This window comes from Myotis yumanensis, unplaced genomic scaffold (genome assembly GCF_028538775.1).
Source record: "Myotis yumanensis isolate MYYU_CA2020_CCGP unplaced genomic scaffold, mMyoYum1.0.hap1 SCAF_4, whole genome shotgun sequence".
Taxonomy (NCBI): Eukaryota; Metazoa; Chordata; class Mammalia; order Chiroptera; family Vespertilionidae; genus Myotis; species Myotis yumanensis.
This window is the reverse complement of record NW_027223755.1, coordinates 87,889,260-87,902,807: the sequence shown is the minus strand read 5'-3', so window position 1 is coordinate 87,902,807 and position 13,548 is coordinate 87,889,260. Positions and strand designations below refer to the sequence as shown.

At 45.7% G+C, this 13,548-nt stretch overlaps 1 protein-coding gene across 1 annotated transcript in view; it reads right to left on the bottom strand.

Annotated features, from left to right (window-relative positions):
• The window catches only part of SMG1 (SMG1 nonsense mediated mRNA decay associated PI3K related kinase), a 153,715-nt gene extending 140,377 nt beyond the window's left edge, over positions 1–13,338 (bottom strand). The window contains exon 1 of the mRNA XM_070412908.1: positions 13,070–13,338. The gene's annotated coding sequence lies outside the window, so the exon portion shown is untranslated. The remainder of the gene's footprint in view (positions 1–13,069) is intronic.
• Between the last annotated feature and the right edge of the window lie 210 nt (positions 13,339–13,548).

Below are 13,548 nucleotides of genomic sequence, written 5' to 3'. Positions count from 1 at the left end.
GTAACCAACCCAGGGAGCCATGCTGCTATCTCCAAGCCAGACTGAGAGGAAGGCAGACCACTATCTCTAACAACCAGCCTCCAGGAACCCCTGTAACAATCAGCTCCAGAAACCTAGCACCAACCAGAGAAAGCCAAATGTGCACTCCTAACAAGTCACCTGGGATGCCCCACTTCTAGTTAGGCGCCTGCAGAAACCCCATGCCGACAGCCTCAATCAGGGCACACGGGGAGCCTTCCTTTCTTCCATTATAAAACTTTCCCACTCTTCTGCCAGCTTTTGAGTCTCTGCCAGAACACAAATGATGGTGGCTGAGTCCTTGCTATAGCAACCTCTGAATCAATAGCTTCTATTTGTTCTCCTTTGGATAGTCTTTGTCTGTTTCTACAACCTCCATCCTCTGGGCAGGCCTTGCACACAGAGGGAGTCCGCACAGTCACTGTTGATGATGTGAGCACACATGGCTGAGGAGGGGCCGGCGTAGTCTTCTCAGCCCCCTGCTAGGACACGCAGGCCCACAGCTCACTCTTTGGTCTTATCACAGCCCCATCCTCTCTCTAACTCCAGTCCTGCCCACACAGTGGCCAACTCACTATCTCTACCTGGACACCCCCAGGTCCCTGAGCTACGGTAGGTAGTTAGATAGTTAAGTATTAACAAAAGAGAAGGGAGAAAACTGGCTAAGCCTGATTAAGTCAGGAAACTACAGTTTCACAGAAACTCCAGGGAATAGCCAGAATCGCCCGGCCAAATGGATTAATGTCCAAGTGGGCAGGAAAGACCGGCTTTCCAATCACCCCAGGGAACAACTGGCCAGTTCCCCTAGATTAATGGGGAGGAGAAGGAAGGGTAAACAGCGAGGGGGAAAATTTCTCTGCTGAGGCATGCGCAGTAGAAGCCTAGATGGCTCAGGGGGAGGTCCTTTTACTATGAGCAAAAATGGTGACCATAAAGGGGAGGAGAAAACCTAGGAAAGGGATTGAATAGGGGGAGGCACCAGCCCAGCCCCAGGAAGATCCAGGAAAGAGATTGGATGTCTGAAAGGAAGCTTACTCTTGCCCAAACCCAAGGAAATATAATCAAAGCTTAACAAAGGCCCAACTCTCTCTCTTCAGCAGCCAGTCAGGCTGAAGCTCGATGCTTATCGCAGGCTGCATGGGAACAGAGACGGTGCTGGACTACTGGAGCCTCGGATGCTGGGCTGATGGCACAGGAGCTCTGGGTCCTGCCCCTCCTCCTGGGCTTGGTGGGGACAAGTGCAGGCCTGCAGCCCCAGAGGCTGGACTTCTGCAGGGAGACAGCTGAGCCACCTGGTCACGGATGAGAGATCGCTTAAGGCTAAACCCTTTCCTTGTTTTTGCTCCAATAAATCTTGCCACTATGCCTCAAATCCTCCTCTGGGTGTATCCCCGAAATGCATTTCCTGCGATGCTGTGGAAGAATCCTATTTGTTCTGGCAACACCTGGAACTCAACACGTCCCAGACCTACTGGTCACTTCCTCCCTTCCTCTTGCAGCTCTTTGCCTGGTTTTCTCACCCAGGATCCCCACCGAGTGCCCCAGCTGGAATGTGGGAGTCAGCCTACCTCCTCCTGTTGTAGGCAGTTAGACAGACATGAGCAGAGCAAGGACCATGGGCTAGGTACAGAAGGTAATCAGGGTGGAAAGCCCCAGGTGCCTAGCAATAGACAATCAATAGTAGGGTGGGACCGCCCCCCCGGGGTGACTTTCCTCCCCTAGCATATAGCTGGCCACGTGGTTTGGACCCCTGGCCTTTCCTCCCTAGAGGTAACATCTATGCCTCAGTTGTATTCCAGCTCCAGGCCCAGATAAGCAACCAGCCACGGCTGAAGTCTGGACCAGCGACATTGAATAATGACCTCCTGCCCGGGCCACAGCCAATCAATCAGTGAATGGACACACCTGGAAAACTGCTGAATACTCTATTGAGATCTTCCCCTGGGACCTTCCCTAAAATCTCCGCCCTTAAAATCCTTAGGATGGAGGACCCAGTGTGCTCTCCCTCCCTGGAACACGCCTGCCCCCCACCCCTCTGCCTTCTGCCTTTCCCTTTCTCCTCTCCCCGAACTCATACTCCCCCGACCCTCACCTCCACATGTTACCATTAGCTTCCCAAGCCCCAGGGCCCTTCCTTTACCTCCATAACTTGTTTCCTAAGCCCATTTCTTCCAGGAATTACTTTTTCCACCTCTGTAATTTACCAAATACATGTTCTCTTACAGTTTGGGTCTTGCTCTGAATTCTTTCCTAGCCAGAACCCAAGTACCAAGGCTGCTGAACCCAAGTTTGGTCTGACCCCACCCGTCAGACACCTGGTACCACCTACAACACTCCCTCTCATCTGCCCCAACCTGTAATCCATCAGTCAGTCCTTTTGGTTCTATTCCAGAACACCCGGTGAATCCGCCCTTTCATCCTGCTCCATTCCTAGGTCAGGCCTTCATTGTAGCAACAACCCAGAACTGGTCTAACTGCCCTCAGTCTGGCCGCCAAAGCAGCCAGGGGACATGTCCCTAAACACCCCATTTCTGACCAGGAGACCTCCCTGCATAGCAGCCTCTTTTGTAACAGGTCACCATTAGGTTAGAGTCTAAATTTAAGAAGCTTTCTGGGGCACCCCAGACCTGGTCCCGGCCCACCTTTCCAGCTTTAACTCGAGTGCAGCCTACATTCTAACCTTGAGCACTCACTCCCTGCCCTCTCTCTGTCAGGCACACCTCCTTTCTTCCCTCCCTCCCCTTCCCTACTTGGCAGGTGGCTCCTCTTCTTCAAGCCTCCGGAGTCACTGCCTAGGTAGTGGAGCCTCCTGGCTGCTGCCACATATCCTCCTGCTACTTGATGCTGTGGGCTCATTACACTAGGACAGTGGTCGGCAAACTCATTAGTCAACAGAGCCAAATATCAACAGTACAATGATTGAAATTTCTTTTGAGAGCCAAATTTTTTACACTTAAACTATCTAGGTAGGTACATTGTTATTAACTTTTTTTTTTTTTAATATATTTTTATTGATTTTTTACAGAGAGGAAGGGAGAGAGATAGAGAGTTAGAAACATCGATGAGAGAGAAACATCGACCAGCTGCCTCCTGCACATCTCCCACTGGGGATGTGCCCGCAACCCAGGTACATGCCCTTGACCGGAATCGAACCTGGGACCTTTCAGTCCACAGGCCGACGCTCTATCCACTGAGCCAAACCGGTTTCGGCCATTGTTATTAACTTAATTAGGGTACTCCTAGGGCTTAGGAAGAGCCACACTCAAGGGGCCAAAGAGCCGCGTGTGGCTCGCGAGCCGCGGTTTGCCGACCAGGGCACTAGGATGAGATTTGTTGTTTAGCCCCTACCTTCCCCCATCATGTAAATTCCTGGAGGGCAGGAGTTTTAGTTTTTAACCATTGTCATCTCAGAACCAAGCGTAACGCCTGGCACTTGGCAGAAATAAAAATGTCAATATTCGTTGAGCAAATAAATATTTGCTAAAGAAAAAAGCTACATCGGGGCAGGATTTCCCAGCACAGTTTAGGGCCAGCAGTGAAACAGGGAAACCCTCCTCCCCAAACTATTGGGAAAGGGTTTGATATCTGATAGTTGGGTAAAAGCAATGAAGCCATCATTCTGAGACAATGAGGAAATGAAAACTTTATTGAGCTTCCTTTCATGCCTTTTGCTGTCGAGGCTTTACCCCCTATATTTATGTTCTCAATTTTATTTGTAATAATTGACCCATGAAACTTGTTTTTTAATAGATGTTAGGAATATGGAGGATATGAACAATTACATAACTTTTTTAGTAGTTTATGGTAGTTCTGCCTTTTTAATTTAATTTTTATAGATTCTTTTTAAAGGAAACATTTATTTTTCATTGATTTCAGAGAGGAGAGGAGAGGGAGAGAGAGATAGAAACATCAATGATGAGAGAGAATCATTGACCGGCTGCCTCCTGCACACCTCCCACTGGGGATTGAGCCCGAAACCCAGGCATGTGCCCTTTACTGGAATTGAACCTGGGATCCTTCAGTCCACAGGCCAGTGCTCTATCCACTGAGCAAAACTGGCTAGGGCTAATTTTATTTTTAAATGTTTATTGTTGCAAGTACTACAGATGTCTCCCTTTTTCCTCCCCATTTCTCCCCTCCACCTGGTTCCTGCCCCACCCAGGCCTTCACCACCTATTGTCTGAGTCCATAAGCAATGCATTTATGCATATAAATTCTTTGGTTAATCTCTTCCCGCCCAGCCCTGCTTCCCTCTGAGATGCATCAGTCTGTTCCATGTTTCCATGCCTCTGGTTCTATCTTATTCATCAGTTTTATTTTGTTTATTAGATTTCTTGTTCATTTATTTTGACTTTTAGATTCAATTGTTGACAGATATGTATTTATTGCCATTTTATTGTTCATATTTTTTTATCTTTTTTCTTCTTCTTCTTCCTCTTCTTAAAGAAGACCCTTCAACATTTCATGTAATACTGGTTTGGTAGTGTTGAACTCCTTTAGCTTCTTCTTGTTTGTGAAGCTCTTCTTCTGACCTTCAATTCTAAATTATAGCTTTGCTGGGTAGAGTAATCTTGGTTGTAGGTCTTTGCTGTTCATCACTTTGAATATTTCTTCCCACTCCCTTCTGGCCTGCAAAGTTTCTGTTGAGAAATAAGCTGACAGTCATATGGGTGCCCCCTTGTAGGTAATTGCTTTTCTCTTGCTGCTTTTAAGATTATCTCTTTGTCTTTAACCTTTGGCATTTTAATTCATGTGGTCTGGGCCCCTGATCTTGATGTGCCTTGGTGTGAGCCTCTTTGGGTTCCTCTTGTTTGGGACTCTGTGCTTTCTGCACTTGTAAGTCTATTTCTTTCACCAGGTAGGGGAAGTTTTCTGTCATTATTTCTTCAAATAGGTTTTCAATATCTTGATCTCTCTCTTCTCCTTCTTGCACCCCCATAATGCAAATGCTAGTCCATTTGAAGTTGTCCCAGAGGCTCCTTACACTACATATTTTTGGATTCTTTTTCTTTTTGCTCTTCTGGTTGAGTGTTTTTTGCTTTCTCATATTCCAAATCATTGATTTGATTCTCAGAATCCTATACTTTACTGTTGAATCCCTGTTCTTTATTTCAGTAGTGTATGCTTAATTTCTGACTGTTCCTTTTTCATGTCTTTGATGTTCTTGAAATTCTCACTAACATCATTGAAAGTGTCACTAAGTCCCTTGAAGTTCTTATTAAGATACTTGAGTAACATTATAACCATTGTTTTGAACTCTGTATCTAGTAGTTCGCTTGCTCCCATTTCTTTCATTTGTGACATTTTTCTTTGTCTCCACATTTTGGCTACTTCCTTGTATTTGTTTCTATGTATTGAGTAGAGCCGCTATGTCTCCTGGAATTGGTAGAGTGGCCTTGTGTAGTAGGTGTCCTGTAGGGCCCAGTGGCTCAGCCTCCCCAGTCACCTGAGCTGGGCACTCTAGGTGTGCTCCTGTGTGGGCTGTGTGCATGGTCTTGTTGTAGTTGAGCCTTGATTGCTGTTGGTGTCACTGGGAAGAATTGACCTCCATGCCAATTGGCTGTGAGGATCAGCTGCGACTATAGTGGAAGAGCTGCTGAGCAGGAGCTACCCCTATGCAGAAGGACTTGCTTCAGTGGGGCTTTGGTGCTCACTGATTCTGCCCCTTAAGTGTGATGCTTGTGGATGTGTAGAGTCATAATCTGGTATGGTCTGAAGCGGACACCAGGTGCACTGGCTCTGGGGCTACCTGGCAGGAGCTACAGAGTGATCTGCAGATGGCTGCAACTTACAATGAGCTTGAAAATGTGCAGGTGAGGTCAAGTGGTGAAGCAAGGCAGGCTGGTGCTAGTGCTGGGTCTTGGGCCTCTTATTGATAGGTATGGGGCACACTAACGCCAGCTACTGCTTGGTTGAGAGATTTTAGGAAAGTCTGAATCCTGAGGCCATTCATATGGGAAAGCTGCTGCAAACAGCTTGGGTGGGGCTGCAAATTGGATGTGGTGAGGTCTCAGGGAATCATTAGGGCAGAGCAAATAGTGTGAGCCAGGCTGATGGAAACTCAGATATGGCTGCCAGTCAGCTCTGCGAAGAAAGGGGTCTCAGCATAGGAACAATGACCCCTGTGAGCACCCCTGTCTGGGAGAAAGCTGCCCCTGAGTGCTTGCTCTGATGTCAAACAATCCAGTTCCTCCCCATATATTCTGGATTCCCACAAGCTGCTGCCCCAGTGCTGGAGCTCAGAGGGAGCGGGGACCATGTAAGTTCACATTCTGGCTCTTCAAGAGGAACTGCCTGGGACTCCAGCAGCTTTCATGTCACTCAGCCACAATCCCTGCTGGTTTGTACAGCCTGAAGTTATGAGGGTTTCTCTTCCCTGGGCCAGGGCCCCTTGCTCCTCACAGGAGGCCTCCGCAGCTGAGGTATCCCTTCTGATTAAAAACACACTACAGGTGCATGTCAGACCAGCCCTTTCCCCCCCAATACCCTTCCTACTAGTCTCAGTGTGCTTTCTTCCTTACTTCTCTAGTTGTAGGACTTCCATTCAACCAGATTTCAGATGGTTCTGAATGATGATTGTCCTGCATTTTAGTTGTAATTTTGATGTGGTTGTGGGAGGTGGCAAGTACCAGTGTTTACCTATGCTGCCATCCTGGTTCTCAACATAAACTCGTATTAGCTTTTTAAAATTAGGGATCATGGGAAAAACTTCTTTCATATTTCTTCCCTTCCTCTTAAAAAACCATCTTAACCTCTATTGAGTAACTTTATGTTTTTTTAAAATCTTGTTTTCCTCTTTGCCTAATTTCCATAAAGTTTGAAGCTGAAATTGTAGCCCATATTTTATAATTATATAGTAATACAGTGTGTACACTTCTGACCACTAACTTGACAGGTTATTATTTAACCTTTATTTTTCCTTTTGATGTTTTTGCCATTTTTCCAAGCTTAACTATACTATGGTTTTAAAAATTTTTTTTTAATTAATAGACTGTTACAGTTGTTTTATAGAAATACGTTTACAGAAAAATTGAGCAGAAAATACGGGGAGTTTCCACATGTTCCTTCCACTATATACTTCCCCTATTATTAACAATTTGCATTGGCATGGTCCAATTTGTTACAATTGATGATACAATATCAACATGTTATTATTAACTGAAAATTTATAACATATTAGGGTTCACTCTTTGTGGTATACAGATCTGTGCGTTTTGACAAATGCATAATGCCATGTAGTCACTATTTCAGTATCACACAGAATAGTTTCACTGCCCTAAAAATCCTCTGTGATTCACCTGTATATCTGTCCCCAGCACTTAGTTCTGTTTCTATTATGAATTACATAAGAAAATGACAGAAAGAAATCATTTTATCCTATCATCTTATTTACAAAAACTTTCAAACATCCTTAAAGGCTGGAAAAATGATATAATGAACACCAGGACACTTTCCATGTATATTCAACAATTTTTAACATTTTGCTGTTTTTGCCTTCTATTATTTATTTACTAGGGGCCCAGTGCACAAATTTGTGCACCTTGATAGGAACTGTGGGCCACAAGGCTGTGGTGGGCATAGGGGCCAGTCTTGGCCCATCCTCCATGCCCCGGCCTGGCCCCTCCCTCCATGGCTCCGGTCCCCTGGCAGCCCGGCTCCCACCACCACCGCTCCCAAGTGCTAATGGCGCAGGCCCCGCTTGCTCGCATCCGCTGACTGCATGGAGCCATTGGGGCAGATGCAAATGGGGCTGGTGCTGTCAGCGGGTGCGAGTGGTGGCTGCTGCCCTGATCTCCCCTCAGGAGCAGGGGGAGGTGGAGACGCCCTCAGGGGCCATCGGGGCCAGCAGCCGCTGCTCACACCCACTGATGGTGCTGAGCGATTGGGACCAAGGCAGCGGGTGCAAGTGGCAACTCTGGCGCCGGCTGCGGGTGCGTGTGGGGCCTGTGCTGGCAGTGGGTGTGAGCGCCAGGCAGGACCGCAGCACGTGAGAGCAAAGAATTTTCAGTAACCACCAGAGGTTTGCCCTGATGACAGTGACTGGTGGTGCCCCACCTTGGTCTGGTGCCCCTGCTCACCTGCTCCACCATCCTGCCATAGCCAATACCCACCATGTTTCGTGTGCGCCCCCCCCCCCCCCGGTGGTCAGCGCACGTCATAGCAACCGGTTGTTCGGTTGTTCCACCATTTGATCTATTTGCATATTAGGGTTTTATATCTATAGATTTTGCTTTATTTGACTTATTTTATTTTTCTGAACCATTTGAAAGTAGTTGGAGCCATTGTGAACAGTTCATTCCTAGATACTCAGCATGCATCTTGTAGGACTCAAGACACTCTCCTGCACAATCTCAAGTCCATTATCACACCTGAGGAAATTCACAATGATTCTATGCTGTTGCCTAATGTCCAGTCCACATTCACATTTCAGAATGCCTTTCATGACTGCTTCGTTTTCTCATACCAGGATGCCATTAAAACTCATGTTTGGCATGTATGGTTGTCTCTTTTTATTCAGAACAGACCTCTCATCTTTTTCTATCTTTTTTTGGTGGGGGGGGGGCATTGACTTTTTTTTAATTATGTAAGATATACATAACATCTCTAAGTGTTCATTCAGTTCAGTGGTATCAAGTACATTCACATTGTTGTCCAGTCATCACCACCACTCATCTCCAGAACTTTTTCATCTTGCAGAACTGAAACCCTTTATCCATTATCCTATATAATAAAAGGCTAATATGCAAATAGACCGAACAGCAGAACAAACAAACAACCAAACAACTGGTCGCTGTGACATGCTATGACCACCAGGGGGCGTGTGTGGAAAGTAGTGGGCCTTGGCCATGGCTGGCTGGTGGAACAGGTAAGCAGGGGCGCCAAACTAAGGCGGGGTACCGGTCACTGTCATTGGGGCGACCTCTGGTGGTTACTGAAAATTCTTTGCTCCCATGTGCCACGATCCCACTCAGTGCTCACATCTGCTGCTGGCGCCAGCCCCACTCACACCCGCTGCCGGTACTGGAGCCACCTCTCGCACCCACTGCCAGTGCCCGGCGCCGGTCCCGATCACTCGGTTCCATCAGCGAGTGCAAGCAGCAGCTGCTGGCCCTGATCACTCCTAAGGGCTTCTCCACTTTCCCCTGCTCCTGAGGGGTGATCAGGCAGCGGTGACCGCTCGCACCTGCTGTGGGTGCTGGCTCCAATTGCTCCATGCCATCAGTGGGTATGAGCGGGGCAGCACCATCAGTGCGTGGGAGAGGCGGCGGGAGCAGGGCTGCCAGTAGACGGAACCAGGGGCCGCAGCAGGAGGGGCTGGGTGGGGGTGCAGATGATGAGCCGAGACTTGCCCCTGTGCCTACTGCAACCTCGCAGCCCACAGTTCCTTTCAAGGTGCACGAATTCGTGCACTGGCCCCCTAGTACAATAATAATTCCCTATTTCTTTTCCACCCAGCCCCAGGCAACCACCACCTTCAAACTCATCAAGATGTATACATTAAATATGTACAGCGTTTTATATGTTTAAAAAAGTCCATGTCATCTACTTTCTGAATGACATAGACTTTTTAAAAATATATTTTTTATTGATTTCAGAGAGGAAGGAAGAGGGAAATAGAGATAGAAACATTAATGATGAGAGAGAACCACTGATCGGCTACCTCCTGCATGGCCTCTGCTGGGGATGGAGCCCGCAAACCCAGGCATGTGCCTTTTCTAGGAATCGAACCCGGGACACTTCAGTCCGCAGGCCAATGCTCTATCCACTGAGCCAAACTGACTAGGGCTGACATGGACTTTTTTTTAATATATAAAAAGATGTACATATTTAATGTATACATCTTGATGAGTTTGAAGGTAAACACAGCTGTGAAATTGTCACCATAAATAGTGCTGTAAACATAACCATCACCTTAAAAGTTTTTTCCCTCCCTCTTTGTATGTATGTGATAAGACTATATTTTATTTTTTTACAGAGAGGAAGGGAGAGGGATAGAGAGTTAGAAACATTGATGAGAGAGAAACATCAATCAACTGCCTCCTGCACACTCTCCACTGGGGATGTGCCCGCAACCAAGGTACATGTCCTTGACCGGAATCAAACCTGGGACCCTTCGGTCCACAGGCCGAAGCCCTATCCACTGAGACAAACCAGCCAGGGCTGTGATAAGAATATTTAACCTAAGATCTACCCTCTGAACAAAATTTTAAAAATACAATACAGTACCATTAACTAGGCACTACATGCACTATACAGCAGATCTCTAGGACTTATTAATCTTGCATAACTGAAACTATATACCCTTTAACTAACACCTCTGGATTCCCCCTTCATCCAGCCCCTGGAAACCACCATTCTACCCTCTGCTTCTATGAGTCTGAGTGTCTTAGCTTCCTCATATGAGACCATGTAGTATTTGTTCTTCTGTGTCTGGCTTATTTCACTTGGCACAATGTCCTCCAAGTTCATCTGTGTTGTAGACTTAATACCAATCTTTTTAAAACTCTTCCAAAAAGTAGAAGAAGAGGGAACACTTCCTAAACTCATTTTATGAGCCTGGCATCACTCTGACACAAAGCTGGACAAAGACATTACAAGAAAAGACAACTATAAGCCAATATCAATGAATATAGATGTAAAGCCCTCAAAATATAAACAAACCAAATTCAATGACACATTAAAAGGATCACCCGGCTGATGTGGCTCAGTGATTGAGCATCGACCTATGAATCAGGAAGTCATGGTTCGATTCCCGGTCAGGGCACATGCCTGGATTGCAGGCTTGATCCTCAGTGGGGGGAGTGTAGGAGGCAGCCGATCAATGATTTTCTTTCTTCATCAATGTTTCTCTCTCCCTCTCCCTCTCTCTCTTCCTCTCTGAAATCAATAAAAATATATTTTAAAAAAACCTCACTATCAACACAGTGAAAAGGCAATTCACAGAATGGGAGAAGACATTTATGAAGCAAATATCTAATAAGGGATTAATATGTAGAATATGTAAAGAACTCAACAACAAAACAACCCAATTAAAAAATGGACAAAGGCCTGGCTGGTGTGACTCAGTGATTGAGAGTTGACCCAGGAACCAAGGATCAAGGTTCAATTTTGGGTCAAGGTACGCATCCAGGTTGCTGGCTCCATCTTCAGTGGGGGCGTGCAGGAGGCAGCCAATCAACGATTTTCTCTCATCATTGATGTTTCTATCTCTCTATTCCTCTCCTTTCTTCTCTCTCTAAAAATCAAGAAAAACATATTTTTAAAAAATGGTCAAAGGACTTGGATAGTCATTTCTCCAAATGATATACACATGGTAATAAGCACATGAAAAGATGCTGATGCTCAACATTACTAATCATTGGGTAATGCAAATCAAAACCTCAATGAGATACGAGCTCACACTCATTAGAATGCCTGTTATAAATAAAAACCAACCCCAAACCAGAAAATAGCAAGTGTTGGTGGGGATGAGGAGAAATTGTTACACTTGTGCATGGAAGGTGGCAGGTGAAATGGAGCAGCCATGTACACTGGCTTCTCAAAAATTAAAGACAAAATTACCATATAATGCAGAATTTCTAGTTCTGAAATTCTAAATTTCAATTTTTTGAAAGAATTGAAAGCAGGGTCTCTAAGATATTTTGCACACCCATATCCATAGCAGAATTATTCACAACAGCAAAAACATGGATGCAGCTCAAGTTTCTGTCCACGGATGAATGGATGAACATAATGTAGTGTGACACATACAATGTAATATTATTCAGCAGTAAAAAGGGAGTGAATTCTGACTCATGCGACAAGATAACTGGATGCTAAATGAAATGTCAGACACACACACCACAAAAAACAGACACTGTATAATTTTACTAATATGACAACTTATCATAGTCAAAATCATAGGGACAGAAAGTAGATTGGTGGCTGCCAGGGGGAGAGAGGAGTGAAATGGAGAGTTATTAAATGGGGACGGGGCTTCAGTTTTGCAAGATGAAAACATCTAGAGATGGATGGTGGTGATGGTTGTACAATAATATGAATGCACCAATACTACTGGCCTACACACTTAAAAGTGGTTAAAGTGATACCATTTTATGTCATAAATATTTTCCCATAATTAGAAAAAGACAATAACAAGTGTTGGTGAGGATGTGGAGAAGCTGAAACCTTTGGATACCGCTGGTGAGGCTGTACAATGGTACAGCCAGGTTAGGACCAGTCTAGCAGTGCTCCTGGTGGTTAAACATGGAGTTACCATTTGCCCCAGCAAATCCACTTCTAGGTACATACCCAAGAGAAATGGAAACATATGTCCACATAAAAACGTGCACACAAATGTTTATAGCAGCATTATTCGTAATAGCCAAAAAAGGGAAACAACACGAATGTCCTTCAACTGATGAATAAACAAAATGTGATGTATCCATACAATGGTATATCATTCACCCATAAGAAAGAATGAAGAACTAGTTACACTACAACATAGATGCATCTTGAAAATATCATGCTAAGTGGTAGAAGCCAGACACAAAGAAGTCACAGAATATTTGATTCCATGTATGTGACATGTATGGCATGTCCAGAAGAGCCAAATCTATAGAGACACAAAGTAGATTAGTGGTTGCCAGGGGCTGGGGAAGGGGGCAGCGGGGAAGGACTACCGATGGGGGTGATGTTTGTTTGGGTGTCATGAAAACGTTCTGAATTAGACAGTGGTTATGACTATACTAAAAACCAGAGAACTGTACATTTAAACACGGTGAACTTAAGTATGTGAATTACATATCAATTTCTAAAACTACAAAAAGGCTCACCTGGCCCTAACCGGTTTGGCTCAGTGGATAGAGCGTCAGCCTGCAGACTCAAGGGTCCCAGGTTCGATGCCGGTCAAGGGCATGTACCTTGGTTGCGGGCACATCCCCAGTAGGGAGTGTGCAGGAGGCAGCTGATCGATATTCCTCTCTCATTGATGTTTCTAACTCTCTAGCCCTCTCCCTTCCTCTCTGTAAAAAATCAATAAAATATATTAATAATAAAAAAAAAGACTCACCTGGAGATCTTGATAACATGCGGATTCTGAGTCCGTAGGCCTGGAGTGGGAGCCTGAGAGTCTGCATTTCTAACCAGCTCCCAGCTCATGCGGACACGGCTGGGCCATACTCAGCGGCCAGTCTAGGCTGCAGCCTGCTCCTGACTGAGCAGGGCAGCTTACACAACACGGCAGCTCTACCCACTGAGCTCCCGAAAGGGCGGCGGCCCAAGAACAGGACCCTGAAGCCAAGTGCACTTTAGCCCCCTGTCACTGAGTAGAAAATAGTCGCTGTAATGGGGCAGTGTCATGAGGTCAGAGTCTCTGTTATGAAAACAATCTCTGTGCTTTGGCCTGGGTGTTCACCAGCAGCAAGAGACCATTACACAGCAGCAGCCGCCTTGTATCACAGCCTCAGTACCCACATGGAAGGTACAAATAAAATAAATCCAGGGAAAGTTCACAAATGGATGTAACTTGCTATTTCTTATGACTGGGCA